Source organism: Solanum dulcamara, chromosome 10, assembly GCF_947179165.1.
Source record: "Solanum dulcamara chromosome 10, daSolDulc1.2, whole genome shotgun sequence".
Taxonomy (NCBI): Eukaryota; Viridiplantae; Streptophyta; class Magnoliopsida; order Solanales; family Solanaceae; genus Solanum; species Solanum dulcamara.
The window spans coordinates 68488924-68510740 of NC_077246.1; the positions used below are offsets into that span (position 1 = coordinate 68488924).

The 21817-nt window shown below is 35.4% G+C and overlaps 2 pseudogenes; one reads left to right on the top strand and one right to left on the bottom strand.

The window, feature by feature from the left end:
* The first annotated feature begins 7260 nt into the window (after positions 1–7260).
* LOC129870575 (putative GEM-like protein 8) lies at positions 7261–8691 on the top strand (annotated as a pseudogene).
* A 625-nt stretch (positions 8692–9316) lies between these two features.
* LOC129869912 (putative UPF0481 protein At3g02645) lies at positions 9317–11158 on the bottom strand (annotated as a pseudogene).
* Positions 11159–21817: the final 10659 nt, after the last annotated feature.

Sequence of the window (21817 nt, forward strand, 5' to 3'; positions counted from 1 at the left end):
TGCCATCTCCTCGTCAAAAAATAAAAATAAATAAATCAATCAATAAATAATAATAATAATAAATAAAGAAATTAAAAAATATATATATTATTTATTCATCCGAAAATAAAAATAATTAAAAATAAAATAATAATATTCTGCACACCTTTTTGTCCCTCTTTTAAAATAATAATAAATAAATAAATAATTAAATAATGTTAATCTTCCGTAATAATAATAAAAAAAAATAAAAAATAATAATAATAATAAAATATTTTAATTTACTACCCATACCTATATTAATACTATATTAATAATGCACATCACCCGTTGTCCCCTATTTAAAAAATAAATAATAATAAGCATTAAATAATAATAAAATATATAATTGTTTTCTTTTTATCCAAATAATTTTAAAAAATGAATATAATAATATATATATATATATATATATATATATATATATATATATATATATATATGTATATGTATATCCGCGCATGCCCCTTCCCATCCCCCTTTTTCTTTTTTCCAGAAAACACTTTAAATTAACTAACCCATGCTTGTCCCCTCCATCCCCCTTTTCTTTTTTTCAGAAAATATTTTTTAAATTAACTAACCATTCTTCTTTAAAAAAAAGAAGCATAACTAGTAATAAAATAAAAGAAATAAATAAATATATATATATATATATATATATATATATATATATATATATAATTTTAAATAACATTCATTATTATAATAATAATTTTACTCATCCAACATACATTCCACGCGTGTTTCCCTTTATATACCAAATAATACTATTTACCCATTATATATATATATTCATCGGCCAACCTATTCAAAATAATAATATTATAATATTCATTCCGCATTATTTTAATATATTGCCCCATTCCGCATTATTTAAATATTCCACCCATTTTGTATTTATTATTATTTTCCGCCATTTCGTATTATTTTAATAATCCGCCCATTCCGCATTATTTAAATATTCCGCCCATTTCGTATTAATTATTATTTTTCCGCTGTTCCGCATTATTTTATATTTTTGCCCACTCCGCATTATTTTAATCATCCGTTTTACTTTTATTTTTATTTTAATTTCCATCTCCCTATAAATAGAGGGATTGGACAGAAGAAAAGGAGGGGCTTACACTTACACGAACAGGAGGAGAGAAAAAAAAAACGCAGACAAAAAAAAAAAAAACTCTTACATTGATTTTGAATATTTCTTTCAAAGTATTTTTGAATTTGCACTTAGCTTTACTTTTAAAATGAGGGTAGATTCATGACCAAATCATCCCCGTTCACTGCCCTGCAACAGGTAATATTTACTTCATGTTCCTTTGTTTTTTTCGATGTTATTATGCTTAAATATTATCCTAAAAATGCTAGCCTCCTAATTTCGTCACTCTCTTTTTGTTTGTATGAACACTTCGGGAGCAAAAATGGAGTTTCAATGTAATCTTCATTCCCTCACACGGAGCCGATATCCTTATTATTATTTTTACTATTGTTATTATTATTATTATTATTGTTGTTATTATTATTATTTTTAATTATTATTGCTATTATTATTATTAGTATATTTTATTTTCTGTTATTACTATTATTATTATTATTATTATTATTTTCGCTATCAATATTATTAATAGAAGTAGTAGTATGTTTATTTTTCTGTTAGTATTACTATTATTATTATTATTATTATTATTATTTTCGTTATTCATATTAATATTATTATTTTCATTATTAATATTATTAATAGAAGCAGTAGTATGTTTATTTTTCTGTTATCATTATTATTATTATTATTATTATTGTTATTATTATTGTTATTATTATTGTTATTGTTATTATTATTTTCGTTATTATTATTATTAGTAGTAGTAGTATATATTCTTATTATTACCGTTTCTTTTTATTATTATTAGTATTTTATTTACTGTTAGCATTATTAATATTACTATTATTATTAATATTTTCGTAATTATTATTATCATTATTATTAGTACATTTTGTTTACTGCTATTATTATTAATATTACTATTATTATTATTATTGTGTTATTATTAGTATTGTTATTTTCGTTATTAATATTATTAGTAGTTATAATTGTATTTTTATTTTTTACTGTTAGTATTATTATTATTATTATTATTATTATTATTATTTTCGTTGTTATTATTATTAGCAGTTATTATTAGTATATTTTATTATCATTAGTATTATTATTATTAGTAATAGTAGTATATATATTTTTATTTTACTATTTTTATTATTAATATTAATAGTATATTTTATTTCTGTTAGTATTGTTATTATTATATTTTATTATTATTATTATTATTATTATCATTGTTATTTTTATGGCTATTATTATTATTATTATTGTTATTATTATTATGGTATTATTGTTATAATCATTATTATTATTTTTATTATTACTATTATTATTATCGTTATTATTATTATCATCATTATCGTATTTATTATTATTGTTGTTGTTATTTACTGTTATTATTATTATTATTATTATTTATCATATTATATTTATTATTTATCATATTATTATTATTATTATTTATCGTATTATTATTATTATATATTTTTTTACTACCGTTATTATTATTATTATACTTTATTATTATTAATATTATCATTGTTATTATTATTATGGCTATTATTATTGTTATTGTTATTGTTGCATTATTGTTATTATGATTGTTGTTATTATTATTACTATCATTAGTATTATTATTACTATTATTAGTATTACTATTATTACTATTACTACTATTATTAGTATTATTATTATTATCATTACATGTTAAATTTGCTTTTATAATGTGAATATGTTCTCACTAATGCAATAGCTAACATTGTATAGATATTTAGATTTGTGAACTTTTAATTAAAATGAGTCATCATAATAAAAGAAACCTATATTTTTATTTAAGGCTAAATTATTAGTAAAAAATACCGCATTTAAACACGCACTTATTTCATGCAATAAACAATATTTGCCTAATAATTTCAAGTTCAAAAATCTTTTTCCATGTAATTACTAAGCTTCATTTTCAAAACTTTTGAACAACTTTTTATAATTTTAATCTAAACCTAAGTTTGGCCGGTAATCGTTTTTAACGAATCTTGAAGGATGCCTAATCCCTTCCCTTTAGGATAACTAGAACCCTTATCTAGAATCTCATAAGCTAAGTAGACCACTAATCGGAGATCATTTTTTAGCATTAAATAAGTTAATTATTTAGGTATCCTAATTTACCTTAAAAATAATTAAGTGGCGACTCCTTAAAATTAAATAATTTAGGAATCATCAATATGTTGTACACCGTTTGACCTCGAGTTAAAATGGGGTATAACAATAATTTGTCTTGAGTTGAGGTGGATAGTTGTGTGTATATATATGTATTGATTGGAATGAAAAGAATGAATTGATTTGTTAAGAATGTCCTTTTGCTTTTATAAAATGAACATAGGACAAAAATAAGGATTTTAGAGTAGATGTTTGATGATTGATGTGATGATGATACTTGACAATGATGTGATGATAATATATGATGATGATGTTTTGGTGACGATGTGAGTGATGATGTGAATGGTGCTTATTTAATATATGTAGAATGGTTGACGAAGAGGTATATTGATGAGGATGTTATGTGATGAAGTGGATTGGAGTCTAATGTGAGTTTGTGGTATGTGATGTGCATAATTTGAGTTGATTGGAGTCTTAGGAATGTTTTGAAAATAAATAATCTTTTGAGGAGGAGTTTTAAATAAATTATTTGTGAACCTTTTTGCATGAACTATTTATACACTATTTTGAGTCTAAAGAATTAGTAGTTTTATCTTTGATTTAGAAAAGAGTTTAAGTATGAGTTGAGTATGAGGAGCCTTTAAACGAGTTGAGTATTTTTACATTAAAGTATCTATTTTGAGTTTGAGTTGAGGAGTTGAAATTATATTTTAATGTACATGATATTTTCTACATTCATTGAGTCGAGATTGTATAAATTTTTAAAGAGAAGAGTTTGATGATTTGAGATGAGTCGATTTAAAAGAAGGTCCAACGAGACTAGTCATTATGAGTTAATTGAGTTGAAATGAGAACAGAGTTGATGAGGTGGCAATGTTCCACATGAAACTAGCCGTGAGGGCTTGTTTAAGATGATTGGAGGAGTTTTATGAGCATGGAGTCATGGGAGGAGTATCGAGCACCGAATTGGGCAAGAGTATAGTCCATACTCGAACCCAATACCTGTGTTGCCAAACGTAGGGGGGATTGAACCGTTAAAATCGGATGCTTCCCCGAGAGCTTTTGTCCTGACATTATAGGACCTGGTTGGATTGGATCCATGAGGTTCGTCGTTCATGCCCTGGCAAGGTATGAATGGGCGTGGCAACGACGTCGCTTCGTTGTACCTTCACTGGCTCATAAGTGTTGGTTGTCGGTTAAGAGAAACTCCCATTTAGGTCTTGATAGTACTCTGAGTCAGTTGAGTTGAGTGAGTTGCTATATGCTTATGAGTTAGTCCGGTCTACACTATTTCTTGTTAGACTTAGGACACTTGAGTGAGTTGTTACAGATTTATTGAGTTGAGTCCTTTGAGTTGAATTGTAAAACGTTGCATAATTTAATTAGCATATTTACTGAGTTGAGTCCTTTGAGCTGATTGTTGAGTTGAATGTTGAGTAGATTGTATACGGTCGGATTGGAGTAGATGAATTGTGATTGGAATGAATGGAATGGTACGTGACTAGATTGGATTTGATTATTGAGTTAATTGTTGAGTTGAGTGTATATAATCGGATTGCACATGATTGAAAGGGATCGAATTGTAAATGAGTTGATTGAACGGTATTGTGTATGATTGGATTGGACTGTATGGTATATGATTGATCTTTGTCTAAAAATGTATTATTACTTTAGACTTATGACGCCTTGTTGAGTCTCTCTTATCTTTTCAATTTGAGATATTTGGACCGCTGCTATTCTTCCTTGAGGTCTGTTTCATTCTGCCATTTTACATACCAGTACATTCCACGTACTGACGCCATTTGGCCTGCATCGTTTCATGATGCAGAGACAGGTTTGAGAGATCGTCAATAGGAGCATCATTGGGGATCTATTCGCACTCAGCGTGTTGGTGAGTCCTCCCCTACATTCGGAGGACACCGTCTGTGTATTCTTGCATCGAGTTAGCCCTTTTCATTTTGATTTGAGGTAGCCATGAACATGTCATTGGCACCAATTAGATAGTAGTGATAGAGGCTTCATAGACTAGATAGTGATGAGTCGATCGAGTTATTCTTGTCAAACTATTTATAATGACAAATATTAGAGTCGAATTTGTTGGCCCATGGCCTTTATTCTTTGAGTTAGACTGAGGTTTGAGTTGCCCACTGAATATTCTCTTTATTCTTTTGTCTTCCGCTGATCGAATGAATGAACGGATGTGTAATCAGGCTATGTGGTTCGCTTGGGAGCCAGAAATGGTTTCTGAGTGCCGGTTACGTCTAGGATACCCTCCCGGGGCGTGACAGATAGTGGCGCGTCGCGCCCTTACAACGCCAAGGCCAAAGTTTCTGAATTCTAGAAAATTGGCCTGAAAAACCCTGCACAACTTTTAGTGGCGCATCACGCCAAGGACCAAACTACTGAGGCATGTTTCTGGCGCGATAGTGGCGCGTTGCGCCCTAACAGTGCCAAGGTCATTTCCCCAGTAGTTGCAACCCAGGCCAAAGTGAAATTCCTGCCGTGCTAGCTCGTCTTAGGATCGTCATATCTTTTGACTCCGAACTCCAAAATTTACGTTCTTGGTGGCGTTGGAAAGAAGACTCGACGACCTTTAATTTGATAGGTCGTGGTCCACCCAAACTGACGTCCTTCAAAAGATAGGGTCGTTAAAATTCGACCCTTATACGAACTCATCCTAAACTTAGCCACGACGGATCTTTCGGACTTAGCTCGGTCCTAGGGGCCTTTGGTGACCCCACATCACCCCTAACACTGCTCAGTCCCTCAGAGACTCGTCTTAACTCACGAATATACTTCAAGATACTCAGGTTCGACCCCTCCCGAACACAAGAAGGGTCCGAATCTTTGGAAATTTTTTTGAGGGGTGTTACAACCACTTAACTTTAATGTCATAAATTCTTGCCGTTAGCTTAAAAAAACTTAAATTGTACCAGCCTAAGAAAACTAACTTGGGATAATTTTACTATGCATTAAAGCTTGTGAAAAGAATTTAGAGGTAAGTAGGACTACGAAAAGTTTAGGAGTGCACTGATAAACCATGCCAAGTTTAGGGGGTAATGAGGTATTCTATATCAATTAGCAACTTGAAACCATAAAATTTATAGAAGCATATGATAATACCAATTGAAACTTGAAGTTTTAGAAGGAAAAAAGGCCGTTGAGGGTTAATTAAACTACTTTACTAGTTATGACAAGATGACTTCAAAATGGAAAGCTTTCTCTTACTTTTACTCAACTAGTAAAAGTAGGTTACATCACAAAGCAGATCTGCCAACACAAAAGTTGAAAACACCACATCTGCACAAAAATCTTCATAATAAAATAAGGCAACATGAGATTTAGTTTACTGTAATTGAAAAGAAAGCTAAGAGAAGACGCGTTTCAAAACCTTTGCAGCAAATTAAGGAATATACTACTATTTATGATGGTATCGTCCAGGTCAACTTGTGCTAATCCACCAAGTATATGTTCAAGATTAAATATATGTGTAAAAATTAATATTTTACCTATATATGAAGCAATGATTTTCAACAAGATTTAAAATACATGTAACTTTTTACCTATTTATGCACTTAGGATTTTCTACAAACAAGGTATTATTTTTTGACGAAAGGTCTTCAACTACCACTTTTCGGTCTTATGTGAATCTATCACTGCTACTATCTTTGACCAACACAAGTATTGAATAATTCTATCCACCATAGCTTAAGAAGATAAAAAGAAATCCCTAACTTTCTATTGTTTTTACTGAAGTTTGAGCTCTGATTTTCCATGATTTACACCCACTAACATAAATTAATTAATGGACTGAAAGCAAAGGTTAAAAGAGAGAGGAGAAACCAGATGATGAACATGCACTGCAATTTGACAAAGAAAATTCAAAAAAAAAAAAAAGCAAGATCTTTTTAGCTTATTTCTGATGACCAATAGCTGACTCATGCAACAGTTATCAACTTATATATATATATATATTCTGCAAGGAATGTTCTTAAACCATCAACCAAAACATAATAATATTTCAGTTACCTTAACAATACAGCAATCCTCTTCAAGATCAGAAGTCACAATGAAGGACTTAATCAGTGGAAATGTGGTGGGTGTTCCCATGAGTTCAGCAGTATGTTCATTTGAAAGGCAGCCTAAAAGACTGCTATTCCTATCTTCTTGCCAAGACCATATTCCATCGGCAACATCAAAGATCTTATCTAAATTAAAGCAACGTGAGTATTTTCCCCATCTCTTGCTGAAGAATCAACTCGATATTGTAGTAGTTCTAAACAGTATCAATTAATGACCCTTGAAAAGAAGAGAACATTAAGATTGAAAATTAATTTTTGAATATGCAGGAAAATCTGTGATTAGGAACAAACTGGGAGAAAGGATGGACTGTCTTGCACAAGGCATCCGCGAGCATGGTAAGCACTCACGTTTGGAGTTAGAAATTGGAAAGGAATATTTTGCCTTTGGAAATAAACAGCTGAAGTTTTGTGATTGAAAACCAAATAATCCTCAAACAAATTTTTCAATATTTGACGAGTGTTATCTGCATAATACTGATTGGTAAACTTCAACTTGCAAATAATCAATTTAGTATTTAAAAGTGAAGTCGCGGCCAAACACAATTGTAAACCTAAAGAACACATATAAGTGAGTCATAAAATTCATGCAAAGAAGCACTAATTACATGTATATACAATACAAAGTATTGATTCTAATATCACAACTCAAATTATGCAGTGAGCCTAAGCCCGAAGCTAACAGAAACTGTGAAGGGAAAATTGAGCCTTGGAGCAAAAATTCTTCAAGTACGAGGACTGGAGAAGATATTCAGGCAGAAGTTTAGTGTTAGAGATGATGAAAAGCTATTGAAGGTTTCTCAATGCTATTTATCTACTACAGCTGGTCCAATAGCAGGCCTTCTCTACATCTCTACTGATAAGATTGCTTTCTGCAGTGAGAGATCAATAAAGCTCTTATCTCCAACCGGAAAGTTACTTAGAGTTTGTTATAAGGTATCGATCCCAATAACTAATATACGGAAAGCAAAAGAGTGTGAAAATATGGAGAAGCCATCACAATTCACAGAAGTATATACAGTTAGTTACAGAGGACGATTATGAGTTCTGGTTTATGGGGTTCTTTAATCATCAAAAGGCTCTAAGATATCTACAGCAGGCAATTTCAACTTTCAAGAACTTCAATCAGCTAAGAAGATGACTTTTTTGTTTTATTTTGTTTCCTAATACATCCATTCATCAATGTCAAATGTTTATGCAAAAAACAAATTTTCAGATCAGTTCAAACTTTTAACTAGTTCCATTGCTCAAAGGAGGTTTACATTTTTTAGGCTTTAAGCATTAGTTGTTAATACGAGTGGATAGACTTTTTGTAAAACTAATGCAAACAGGAGGCTGATTCATCTTTTGACCAGTCATCCAGCCATTTTCATGACATCGTCAGTGAGTCTTGATTCATCCCCATGGCATAATCACACCACTCATAAGCTATAAAGAGTCTAACTGAAAGTTGGGTAGTGTCAAATATCTCAAACTACCTCAATAGTTCAAGCCTTAGTTCTTGGGTGAAATTTGGTCGAATAGGTAATCAAACCAAAAATCTATGATTTGAGAGTTAAATCATGAGTTATTATACCAGGAATAGCTTAAAACGACTTACCTTAATGATGGGAAGGATTGGGAGTGATTTCATCTTCTTGGACCGAGTTTGTGGAGTGGGAATCGAGAAAAATGATAAATTTTAGAGTTGTAGATTTGAAATACCTTTGAAGCAACCACAGGTCTGGGAATGATCACAGCATTGAAGATTGGAGTGACCAAGAAGAACGCTGTGATTGTGGTCCTTGAGCCCGTATTCGAGATCATGAAGCTGAGCTCAATACCTCAGCAGCCCCATAGAGTGGATATTGAAGCAACCGCGCTCACGATCACGATTTTGGAGCTTTGGCTTACTGCCTCCTAGACCGTGCCTCGTTGCAATCGTGAGGCATATATTGTGCTCACAACCTTCTTTGTTACCATGCAGAAATCACTAATGCTGTGATTGCGCAAACATATTGCGATCATAGAACCAGTTCATTTTGACAGGTGTTTCCCTTTCCTTAACCACAGTCCATTCTGATCATCGAAGAGAACAAGTAAATACCCACACCATACAACTAACTCAATTTAGTCCTAAGCATGCTTCTGACATGCCTCCAACATGTTGAGTAGAAACAAAGTTTTTGATTGAAGAGAAGAAACCATTTTGTGCAGATGATTTTCCTCTTTGAGAATCTGATCCAAGAATTGACAATATGCCCTGTTTCACTATACTTGTCTTAGGCAGATGTCATGTAGGTGGTTAATTTACTCAATCGTTGAGGATAGTATAATTGTTTTCTTTAGATTTTAATGTGCTCGCTTGCATAATGCTGGTGGGAGGTGACATATATAGATACTTAAAATAAACTAAATTAAATTAGCATTCAACTATAAAACCCATTACACAAGGAGGACAAGAAAAACTGGTAAGCTCATCAACACTACAATTGAGATAATTACTACTTACTTAACGGACCTGTGAAAGCTAGAATAGTTTGTATAGTTGTGAGTAGGAGGAGCATAATGGCCGCCACAGTTGAAGCTCCCACCCAAGGACTACTAAAATAATTATGCTTCAAATTTGCCTTCATTCTGTTCCATGGATTTTTACAATGTTCAACTGCTTTTCTGAATTCTTCATTGTAATAGAAGTTGGGATACGTAGTGATCCCCTTTCCAATTTTGTTGAAGAGGCTAGCCACTTCTTTGTCCTCTCCTATCCAGGTCACTATGATTCCCTTTCTGCGAAGCAAATTCACATCTTTATCTGAGTCTATAAGTTGATCCATGAATAATGCATAATCACTGAAATATTTAAAATGTACATCAGATGATTGTTGCTCATAAGCAATGAGATTTCGCAGGATGGTTTCCGTGTTATCTTCCACTCGAAGACAAGGGATTGTCATCAATCCACTCTCGAACTTTATATCCAATAAACTTGCCATATAACTGACCTTTGCAAAGCTAACTCCAGCTTCAGAAAGCTCTGTTGCATTTGGCATCGCCTTTTGTCGCGTTATGTCATATTTCGAGTACTTTTTCATGGTATTTCGGCCATGACATGAAAATATATGTACTACATGAAGTAAATGTTTGATATTTCCTGCATTACATTCTATCTCTTTAATAATAGATGCATGAGTCAATTTTGGCATGTCACCAAAATAATTAAATGTATCATTTGCCAATATTGCCAATGGTAATTCATCATCTTGCTTTGTCATGTGAAAGAGCTTGTTGAGGTCAAAGAAAGGAAGTTGGTTTTCTAGTAACATCAAGTCTCGGAATATGTTATTATCATTAATATTGATAATTTTGCCTTCTCCTTTTGGATACATTTGACAACACTCTCGAATAAACTCAACCACAAAGCAACCATCAAGCAACAACATTTGGCAAAATTCATCAGTATAGAGGTCTTCTATATCGTCGTAACACTTTAGTGCTTCCCCCTTCAGTTTCTCCAATTCACTAATGCAACTTTCCACATCAAGCCCCTCTTTTCGTTGAAGAAATCGTCTTAGGTACAACAGTTGTACTTTTTCATTGGATCAAGTTGAGGATTTTTCTTATGGTAAGGACCAATAGAGATCATCTTTGATGTATAAGCATCTGGATTTGATTCACGTAGCCAGACGTTTACTTTGGAAATCGTCCATGATTTAATAGACAAATTGTCTAAATCCTCAAACATTTCATCAAAGATTTGATTTACAGATTTCTTTGTTAGTGACACTAATGAATCCTGACCATTTATTTCCTTTATCTCAATTAAATGATCCACTTTCCTCCCTTCTTATCCACCTCTAAAGTTCAAGAAATTGATTGTTGCCATCTTTCCTCCAAAGATCTCATCTTTCTCAAGAATTAGGAATGTATAAGGTATGTAATGCTACTCCTAACGTGGATTGAGTTCATCCTCGTGCCTTGCGTCTTTATTGAGTTGAGTTTATTGAGTTTTGAAGCTTCATGAAATGGGATTTTTGAGTTATCTATAATTTCTATTGAGTTTTTGTATATAAATTCATATTTATTGATGATGTCCTTGAGTTGGGTATTTTGGGTATACATACATGTCTTCATTCACATGAACCCAAATTGAGATTTTTTTTTTGTTTTATTATATAGTGATGGAGTTTTAAAAACATGATTTAGGAAGGTTTTGAATGAGAAAGAGTTGAGTTGTGAGGAGTCCCATAACTACCATTTTGAGTATGAAAGAGTTGAAAATTTATATATATTCTTTCAAAACATATAATTGAGAATGAGTTGAGTCTGAGAAGTTCTTAAATTTTGTTATTTTAAACATGAGTATTTTGAGTATAAATGATTGTTGGAGATGGAGTTTTGGAAAGGTATGAATGAGTTTGAGAAGTCTCTGAATTATTATTTTTAGTATGAGTTTGAGAATTCTCTCAATTATTATTTTGAGCATGAGTATTTTGAGTATAAACAAGTTGAGCATTATTACATTACAACATCTATAGAAGCAGCAAAAATGTTTTCTATAGTTGAGAGAGAGACCTTGTAACACCCCTCAAAATTTTCCCCTAAGATTCAGACCCTTCTGGTATACGAGTAGGGTCGAACTCGAGTATTGCAGAGCGTATACATGAGCTAGGATGAGTCTCCAAGAAATTTAAGGATGTTGGAGGTGATGTGGGGTCACAAGGGGCCCCTAGGACCAAGCTAAGTCCAAAATATTCGTCGTGGCTAAGTTTGAGGAGGAGTTCGTGTAAGGGGTCAACTTCTAACGACCATATCTTTTGAAAGACGACACTCTGGGTGGCCTATGACCTTTTAAATTATAGGTCGTCGAGTCTTCTTTCCAACGCCACCAAGAATGTAAATTTTTAAGTTCAGAGTCAAAAGATATGAAGATCCTAAGACAAACTGTCACGGCAGGGATTTCAGGCCTAGGTTGAAATTCTGGAAAAAGGCTTGGCGCCCCAGTGGCGCGATGCGCCACTATCGCGCCAGAAATATGCCTCAGTAGTTTGGTCTCTGGCACGCTACGAGATGTGCAGGGTTTTTCAAGCCTAATTTCCAGAACCCAGAAAATATGGGCTTGGCGTTGTAAGGGTGCGACGCGCCACTATCGCGCCAGAAACATGCCTCAGTAGTTTGATATCTGGCGCGGCGCGCCACTACTAGATGTGAAGGTTTTAGACGTAATCATCCTGGCACTGCAATGACGCGACGCGCCACTATTGCGCCAAGAGCATTTTAGCCTATTTTCAGAACTTTTTGAGGAGGGGCAATTTGGGAACTTACCCAAATTATATATGTATCACCCTAGACCATTTTGAGATCATATTTTGCAGCCCCTCTCTCTCTCTAAAATCCCTAGGAGTTTTCCTCCCTCTCCCTCTCTTCTTCTTCTTCTCCATTTCCAATAAGAAGAGTTCCAAGAGCTTCAAGATTCGAGTTCTCCATTGAAGACCCAACATCAAGGTTTTCTTCAAGTCTTCATTAAGGTATGTAAGGCTATCCAAAACATAGGTTGAGTCCACCCATGTGCCCTACTCTTGCTTTGAGATTAGAGGTCCATGAGAATTGAGTTTCTTGGTATGGTTTGTGTTTGAATGAGTTTTGTCTCCTATTAATTTGATCCTATTTTTGTTGATGTTGTTGAGCTAAGAGTTTCTAAAACCTTCATGTTAGCATGAGTTGATGGAGATGACTTGTTAATATGTGTTGTTGATCTCTTTAACCATGTGACTATGTTGCATAAGTCAATTTCCTTAAATATGCTATTCTATTTGAATTGTTAGGCTAGAGCCATAGAGTTGTGATGAGTCTTGAGGAGATGTCATAAATGCTTATCTAAATGAGGCTTGATTGAGTTGATTGGAGGATAGAATTGACGAGTGGACAAGGTCCTAAATGAGACATGCCATTATGACTTAATTGAGTTGAAATAAGAATAGAGTTGATGAGTTGGCAATGTTCCACATGAAACTAGCCGTGAGGGCTTGTTTGAGATGATTGGAGGGAGTCTTATGAGCATGGATTCATGGGAGGAGTATCGAGCACCGAAGTGGGTGAGAGTACAGTCCATACTCGAACCCCAGAAACTACGCCGCCAACGTAGGTAGGGATGGAACCGTTAAAGTCGGATGCTTCCCGTGGGATCGAACCTTTAAAGTCGGATGTGTCCCATTTTTATTGTCCTGAAATGATAGGACTTGACTAATAGATGATTCCATGATTAGGGAGGCGTTCATGCCCTGACAAGGTATGGACGGACGTGGTAACAACGTCTGATTATTGTACTATCACTGGCTCATAAGTGATGGTTGTCGGATAAGAGAAACTCCCATTTAGGTCTTGATAGTACTCCGAGTCAGTTGAGTTGAGTGGCTTGTGATGTGGTCCCGTCTAATCTATTCTTGTTATACTTAGAACACTTGAGTGAGTTGTTATGTATTTATGAGGTGAGATCCTGAGTTGATATTAATGTTTTCTTGGTGGTTGTTTCTTCCGGCCATTTTACATACTCGTACATTCCACGTACTAACGTCATTTGGCCTGCATCATTTCATGATGCAGAGACAGGTACCAGAGATCATCAACCGGCGTACCGTTGATTATTTACACATTTACGGATACGTGGTGAGTCCTCCTAGTTTCTGGAGGATCATGAGCTCCCTGTATAAGCTTTATGTTGTTTCCTTTATTTTGATTGTTGGTAGCCATGGGCTTGTCATTTGCACCTTCTAGACTTTGATAGAGACTTCATAGACTAGAGTGTGGGGAGGTTGGACTGTTATTTTGAGGAGTCATATTATACTTATTTTGTTGAGTTGAACATGTTTGGCCTTCGGCCCCATATTGTGAATGGCATGATTGAGCCTTCCTTTGAGTGTATGTGACTGAATGATAGAGTGATTGAATCAGGTGGTTCGCTTGAAGGACAAAAATGGCTTTTAAGTGCCGGTCACGTCTAGGGTACCCTCTCGGGGCATGACAGACCTCATCTTTTTCAGTTTGAAGAAGCGGTGGAAATAATTGGTTATCTATTGAGATAATCTCAGTGGAGGGTGCCATCCAATTCCTACAAAAAGACACATTCTTTTTAATTTCAATTCATAGATACCGTGACTATTATTATTATATTTAATCCAAATCATTTCATTGCAGAACTTGATTTGAAAAGAGAAAACAAAGCAATAAAAGGGAAATTATATCAACTCTCATGCTACTTAATGAAAAGAACCCTACTATGTCTTGTCAAAACTTGTAGGAAAAGAAACTAATTTCATCTATTAAAAATAAAAAGATCAGGAAGGAATACCGTTATATTAATTTAATAGAAAACACATACTCTCACCTTTTTATTTTAATTGTCTCTCTCATTTATGAGTAACTTTTTAATTCTAACTTTTTTCATGACACTTTTACGGTCAAAAGATTAAAGAGCACTTTAGTACATTTTATATATTTTTAGTTTAAGACCATAAGATTCAATAAGTCTCTTTACTTTCTTAATTCTGTATAAAGTCAAAATTAGATTAAAAAATTGAAACAGACACTAGTAAAAAGTCACTATTTTTCCTTGTGAAATTTTTGCACATAAAAATTAGGAGGCTTTCTTTTGTTTTAGTGGGAATCTATTTTCCACCATGCGTTTTCCCAAAGAGCTAGTTCCTTGGAAAATGAGTAGAAAAATCGTACTTTATAATAAAAAATTCTCATTAATTCGCAGCGGAAAAACCCTCTATTAGTGAGGATGGTAGAGATGTGGTAGGACTTTTTGAAGCATGCAAGTTGTTTGCGTGAAGATTAATATAATGTTTTTCTTCATAAAAAAAATAACAGAAGTTGATTTACATTTGAAACAACAGAACAGAGAAGAAATTGTGTTTTTACATATTCTCATTCACTTTTCCCTTTACACTAGAAAAGAAATTGTGTTTTTCATATTCTCATTCACTTTTCCCTTTACACTAGAAAAGAAATTGTTTTTTTTCATAAATGTGTATAGTAAATATGATTTGAGCAAGTGTCTTAAGGATATCTCAATGTATATTATATGGTATGACTCAGAAGTGTTTGAAATAGAAATAATAAAAGGAAAAACAAAGAGTGAAATTTATTAAAATTGGCCAAATTAAGAGAAGTTAGGCCAAATTATAAACATGACAAGTAGCAGCAGCTATTAGGACTCTTGAGAAATTAATCTGAAAATAAATTAAGCTAAGGAACAAGTTGACGGATGAAAACCCAGGCTTCTTTATCACTGATATGCTGAAGCCATTACATTGGAGGTTCTGCAACTTGATATTCTTCAAACCCAGATTGAGTTGTTGATTATTGTTGGCAAGCGTAGAAGTTAATCTTGCGAGAAGGGAAGAATCTTTATAAGTTTTAGTGATTGTTTTCTTGCTTCACACTTAAAATACATTAGGATGAGTTATGATTTTATTTCCTCTCTTATCCCTTCATTACCTTCATGTTTATTCAAGATTTCGTTCTTACTTAAGGAAAATGCCGAGACTCACTGAGTACCGCTAGTGTGTACTGACGTTCACTTTGTGGAACCTACATTGACCTAGGTCAATGTAGATGCAGGTGTTATAAATGAGTAGACTACGGGCTAGATCGTGTTACGCTGATTTGGTGAGCTCCGCCTTTGACCGTGGAGTTTCTTCTCTTTCAGTTAATAGTTTTATTCATTTGTCCGGTATTTGTTTTGAGGAATAGCCAGGAAATCTATGTCTTGTGCATTCCTCTTAGCAACACCATAGAAGCTTCACAGATGTGTTTTAGTTGGGTTTATGGTTGATCACATTACTTGGGATAATTTTCAGTATATTTTAGTATTTATTGATTTCGATCTTTATTTGGATTATTTTATGAATTGTTAAGTTCGATTTTTTTCTATCAAAGGGATTAGTTATCTGTTTTTATATATGTATGCGGGTCTATGATATGAAGGTACAGGTTAGAACAGTCAAGCTGGTTCGCTCGGTTAAGTAAGCCATCGGGTGCCGGTCAAAACCTTGTGTAGAGAACGGATCGTGACAAAATCTAAGAAAGATATACTAAGGTTTGCATGGGGGTTAAGGATGTGAGGGTGGTGGGGATGAGGACTATGGGGTTGGTACAGAGGCGTATCAAAAATTTCAATAAGATGAGTGCATTGTTACGAAAAGGGGATCTACCATATAAATTTTACCAGTTTGATCTTTAGTTTCTTATAATTGAATCCGTTAAAATTTTAAAAATTATGGGTCCAAAATTACTTCTTATCTATTCAAATATATATATATTAAATCGTTTTGATTGGAGAGACTAAAGCATTTTGTGCAAGCCATTGTGCAGTTAATTTTCCTCTTTGAGAATTTGATCCAAGAATTGACAATATGCCCTGTTTCACTATACTTTTCTTAGGCAGACGTCGTTTTGGTGGTTTACTCCATTCTCTTCGCAGTCTAGTAATTACATAGTATAATTCTTATAGCTAAGAAATTAAGTGTTGTTACCTTAAGCAAACAACAAAAAACATTCAATAGAGGATAGTGTCTAATTGTATGACAGTTCCAAGCTAAGAGTAAGAAAAAGAAATTATGAAGAATATATGCGATGAGGGTAGTATTATTGTTATATGGAATGTTTGTTGTGAATCAAATAAAAGGGGATTGTTTTCTTAGATCTAAATAATGTGCCCGCTTGCCTAGTGGATAAAGTTATATGGTACATGTTGTTGGTGGAGGTGACATATATAGATACTTAAAATAAACTAAATTAAATTAGCATTCAGCTATAAAACCCGATACAAAAGGGGGACATGAAAAACTCGTAAGCTCATCAACACTACAATTGAGATAATTACTACTTACTTAACGGAACCTGTGAAAGCTAGAATAGATTGTATAGTTGTGAGTATGAGGAGCATAATGGCCGCCACAGTTGAAGCTCCCACCCAAGGACTACTAAAATAATTATGCTTCAAATTTGCCTTCATTCTGTTCCATGGTTTTTCACAATGTTCAATTGCTTTTCTGATTTAACTGGACCTTTAGAGGCGATAAAAGTCGCCACAAAATGTCATGCCCCGGGAGCGTACCTTAGATGTAACCGGCATCCGAAGGCCATTTCTGACCTCCGAGCGAACCACCTGGTCCAGTCACACATTCATTCAATCACATTCTCTTAGCGGAAACTCAATTAATGAAATACTATTCGCAATAAGAGGGCCGAAGGCCAAGCATTCATCAACTCAACAACAAATATAATAAGACTCCTCGAATTAACCATCCAACCTCCCCACACTCCAGTCTATGAAGCCTCTATCCAAGTCTAAAAGGTGTCAATGACAAGTCCATGGCTACCAACAATCAAAATAAAAGAAATGACAACAAAACTGTACAAGAAGGATCAATATCCTCCGGGGACTAGGAGGACTCACCAACTAGCTGGAAGTGTATGTGGATCTTCAACGGAGCGCCGGTTGATGATCTCTAGTACCTGTCTCTGTATCATGAAACGATGCAGGCCAAATGGCGTCAGTACATGGAATGTACGAGTATGTAAAATGGCCGGATGAAACTACATTAAGAAAACATCAATATCAACTCAGGATCTCAACTCAAACATATATACATGACAACTCACTCAAATGTCCTAAGTCCAACAAGAATAGTTTAGATAGGACTAACTCATAAGCCACGTAACTCAACTGACTCGGAGCACTATCAAGGCCTAAATGGGAGTTTCTCTTAACCGACAAACCATCACATATGAGCCGGTGATAGTACAACAATCAGACATTGTTGCCACGTCCGTCCATACCTTGCCAGGGCATGAACGCCTCCCTAATCATGGATACCATCGATTAGTCAAGTCCTATCATTTCAGGACAATAAAATGGGAAACATCCGACTTTAACGGTTCGATCCTATGGGAAGCATCCGACTTTAACAGTTCCATCCCTACCTACGTTGGCGGCGTAGTTTTTGGGGTTCGAGTATGGACTATACTCTTACCCGCTTCGGTGCTCGATACTCCTCCCATGACTCTATGCTCATAAGACTCCCTCCAATCATCTCAAACAAGCCCTCACGGCTAGTTTCATGTAGAATATTTCCCACTCATCAACTCTATTCTTATTTCAACTTAATTAAGTCATAATGGCATGTCTCATTTAGGACCTTGTCCACTCGTCAATTCTATCCTCCAATCAACTCAATCAAGCCTCATTTAGATAAGCATTTATGACATCTCCTCAAGACTCATCACAACTCTATGGCTCTAGTCTAACAATTCAAATAGAATAGCATATTTAAGGAAATTGACTTATGCAACATAGTCACATGGTTAAAGAGATCAACAACACATATTAACAAGTCATCTCCATCAACTCATACTAACATGAAGGTTTTAAGAATTTCTTAGCTCAACAACATCAACACATATAGCATTAAATAAATAGGGGACAAACTCATTCAAACATGAACCATACCAAGAAACTCCATTTTTCATGGACTTCTAACCTCAAAGCAAGAGTAGGGCACATGGGTGGACTTAGCCCATGTTTTGGATAGCCTTACATACCTTAGTGAAGGCTTGAAGAAAACCTTGTGGTTGGGTCTTCAATGGAGGACTCAAATGTTGAAGCTCTTGGACTCTTTTTGTGGGAAATGGAGAAGAAGAAGAAGAGAGAGAGAGAGATTTCCAGGGCTTTTAGAGAGAGAGTGAGGGCTGAAGAAATGTTCCAAAAATGTTCAAGGCTTGTGTATATATAATTTGGGAAAATTCCCAAATTACCCTTCCTCCAAAATTTTGAAAAATAGGCCAAAACGCCCCTAGCGCGATAGTGGAGCATCGCGCCCTTACAGCGCCAAGGCCAATTATGCCTAAAAACCTGCACAACTTTTAGTGGTGCGTCGCGCCAGAGCCCGAACTACTGAGGCATGTTTCTGGAGCGATAGAGGCGTGTCGTGCCCTTATAGCGCCAAGGCCAAAGGTTCTTGGTTCTAGAATTTGGCTTGAAAACCCTGCACACTTTTTAGTGGCGCGCTGCGCCAGAGCCCAAACTACTGAGGCATGTTTCTGGCGCGATAGTGGCGCGTCGTGCCCTTATAGTGCCAAGGCCAAAGGTTCTGGGTTATGGAATTTGGCTTGAAAACCCTGTACACTTTTTAATGGCGCGCCGCGCCAGAGCCCAAACTACTGAGGCATGTTTCTGGTGCGATAGTGGCGCGTTATCCTCCGGGGACTAGGAGGACTCACCAACTAGCTGGAAGTGTATGTGGATCTTCAACGGAGCACCGGTTGATGATCTCTAGTACTTGTGTCTACATCATGAAGGCCAAATGGCGTCAGTACATGGAATGTACGAGTATGTAAAAGGGCCGGATGAAACCACATTAAGTAAACATCAATATCAACTCAGGATCTCAACTCATACATATATACATGACAACTCACTCAAATGTCCTAAGTCCAACAAGAATAGTTTAGACAGAACTAACTCATAAGCCATGTAACTCAACTGACTCGGAGCACTATCAAGGCCTAAATGAGAGTTTCTCTTAACCGACAACCATCACATATGAGCCGATGATAGTACAACAATCAGACGTTGTTGCCACATCCGTCCATAACTTACCAGGGCATGAACGCCTCCCTAATCATGGATACCATCGATTAGTCAAGTCCTATCATTTCAGGACAATAAAATCGAAAACATCCAACTTTAACGGTTCGATCCCATGGGAAGCATCCGACTTTAACGGTTCCATCCCTACCTACGTTGGCGGCGTAGTTTCTGGGGTTCGAGTATGGACTATACTCTTACCCACTTCGGTGCTCGATACTCCTCCCATGACTCTATGCTCATAAGACTCCCTCCAATCATCTCAAACAAGCCTTCACGGCTAGTTTCATGTGGAACATTTCCCACTCATCAACTATATCCTCATTCTTAACTCAATTTAAGTCATAATGGCAAGTCTCATTTAGGACCTTGTCCACTCGTCAATTCTATCCTCTAATCAACTCAATCAAGCCTCATTTAGGTAAGCATTTATGACATCTCCTCAAGACTCATCACAACTCTTTGACTTTAGCTCAACAATTCAAGTAGAATAACACATTTAAGGAAAATGACTTAAGCAACATAATCACTTGGCTAAAGAGAACAACAAAACATAATAACAAGTCATCTCCATCAACTCATACTAACATGAAGGTTTTAGGAATTTCTTAGCTCGACAACATCAACACATATAGCATTAAATAAATAGGGGAAAAAACTCATTCAAACATGAACCATACCAAGAAACTCCATTTTTCATGGACAACTAACCTCAAAGCAAGAGTAGGGCACATGGGTGGACTTAGCCCATATTTTGGATAGCCTTACATACCTTAGTGAAGGCTTGAAGAAAACTTTGTGGTTGGGTCTTTAATGGAGGACTCAAATCTTGAAGCTCTTGGACTCTTTTTGTGGGAAATGGAGAAGAAGAAGAGAGAGAGAGATTTCTAGGGCTTTTAGAGAGAGAGTGAGGGCTGAAGAAATGTTCCGAAAATGTTCAAGGCTTGTGTATATATAATTTGGGAAAATTCCCAAATTACCCTTCCTCCAAAATTCTGAAAAATAGGCCAAAACGCCCTTGGCGCGATAGTGACTCATCGCGCCCTTACAACGCCAAGGCCAATTATGCCTAAAAACCTGCACAACTTTTAGTGGCGCGTCGCGCCAGAGCCCGAACTACTGAGGCATGTTTCTGGCGCGATAGTGGCGCGTCGCGCCCTTATAGCGCCAAGGCCAAAGGTTCTGGGTTCTGGAATTTGGCTTGAAAACCCTGCACACTTTTTAGTGGCGCGCCGCGCCAGAGCCCAAACTACTGAGGCATGTTTCTGGCGCGATAGTGGCGTGTCGCGCCCTTATAGCGCCAAACCCAGAGGTTCTGGGTTATGGAATTTAGCTTGAAAACCCTGCACACTTTTTAGTGGCGCGCCACACTAGAGCCTAAACTACTGAGGCATTTTTCTGGCGTGATAGTGGCGCGTCGCGCCACTGCGGCGCCAAGCCCAGTTTTCCAGCTATTGCAACCCAGGCCTGAAAATCTCTGTTGTGCTAGTTTATCTTAGGATTGCCATATCTTTTGACTCCGAACTCCGAAAGTTACATTCCTGGTGGCGTTGGAAAGAAGACTCGACGACCTTTAATTTTCTAGGTCGTGGGCCACCATATTGACGTCTTTCATAAGATAGGGTCGTTAAAAGTCAATCCCTTATACGAACTCATCCTAAAACTTAGCCACGACGGATCTTTTGGACTTAGCTTGGTCCTAGGGGTCCTTCGTGACCCCTCATCACCTCCAACACTCTTCAATCTCTTAGGGACTCATCTTGTAACACCCCAATTTATTTTTAAGAATTATTTATTTATTTTTTTAGTTATATTTTGGATGATCTGACTTTAGGAGGGCAT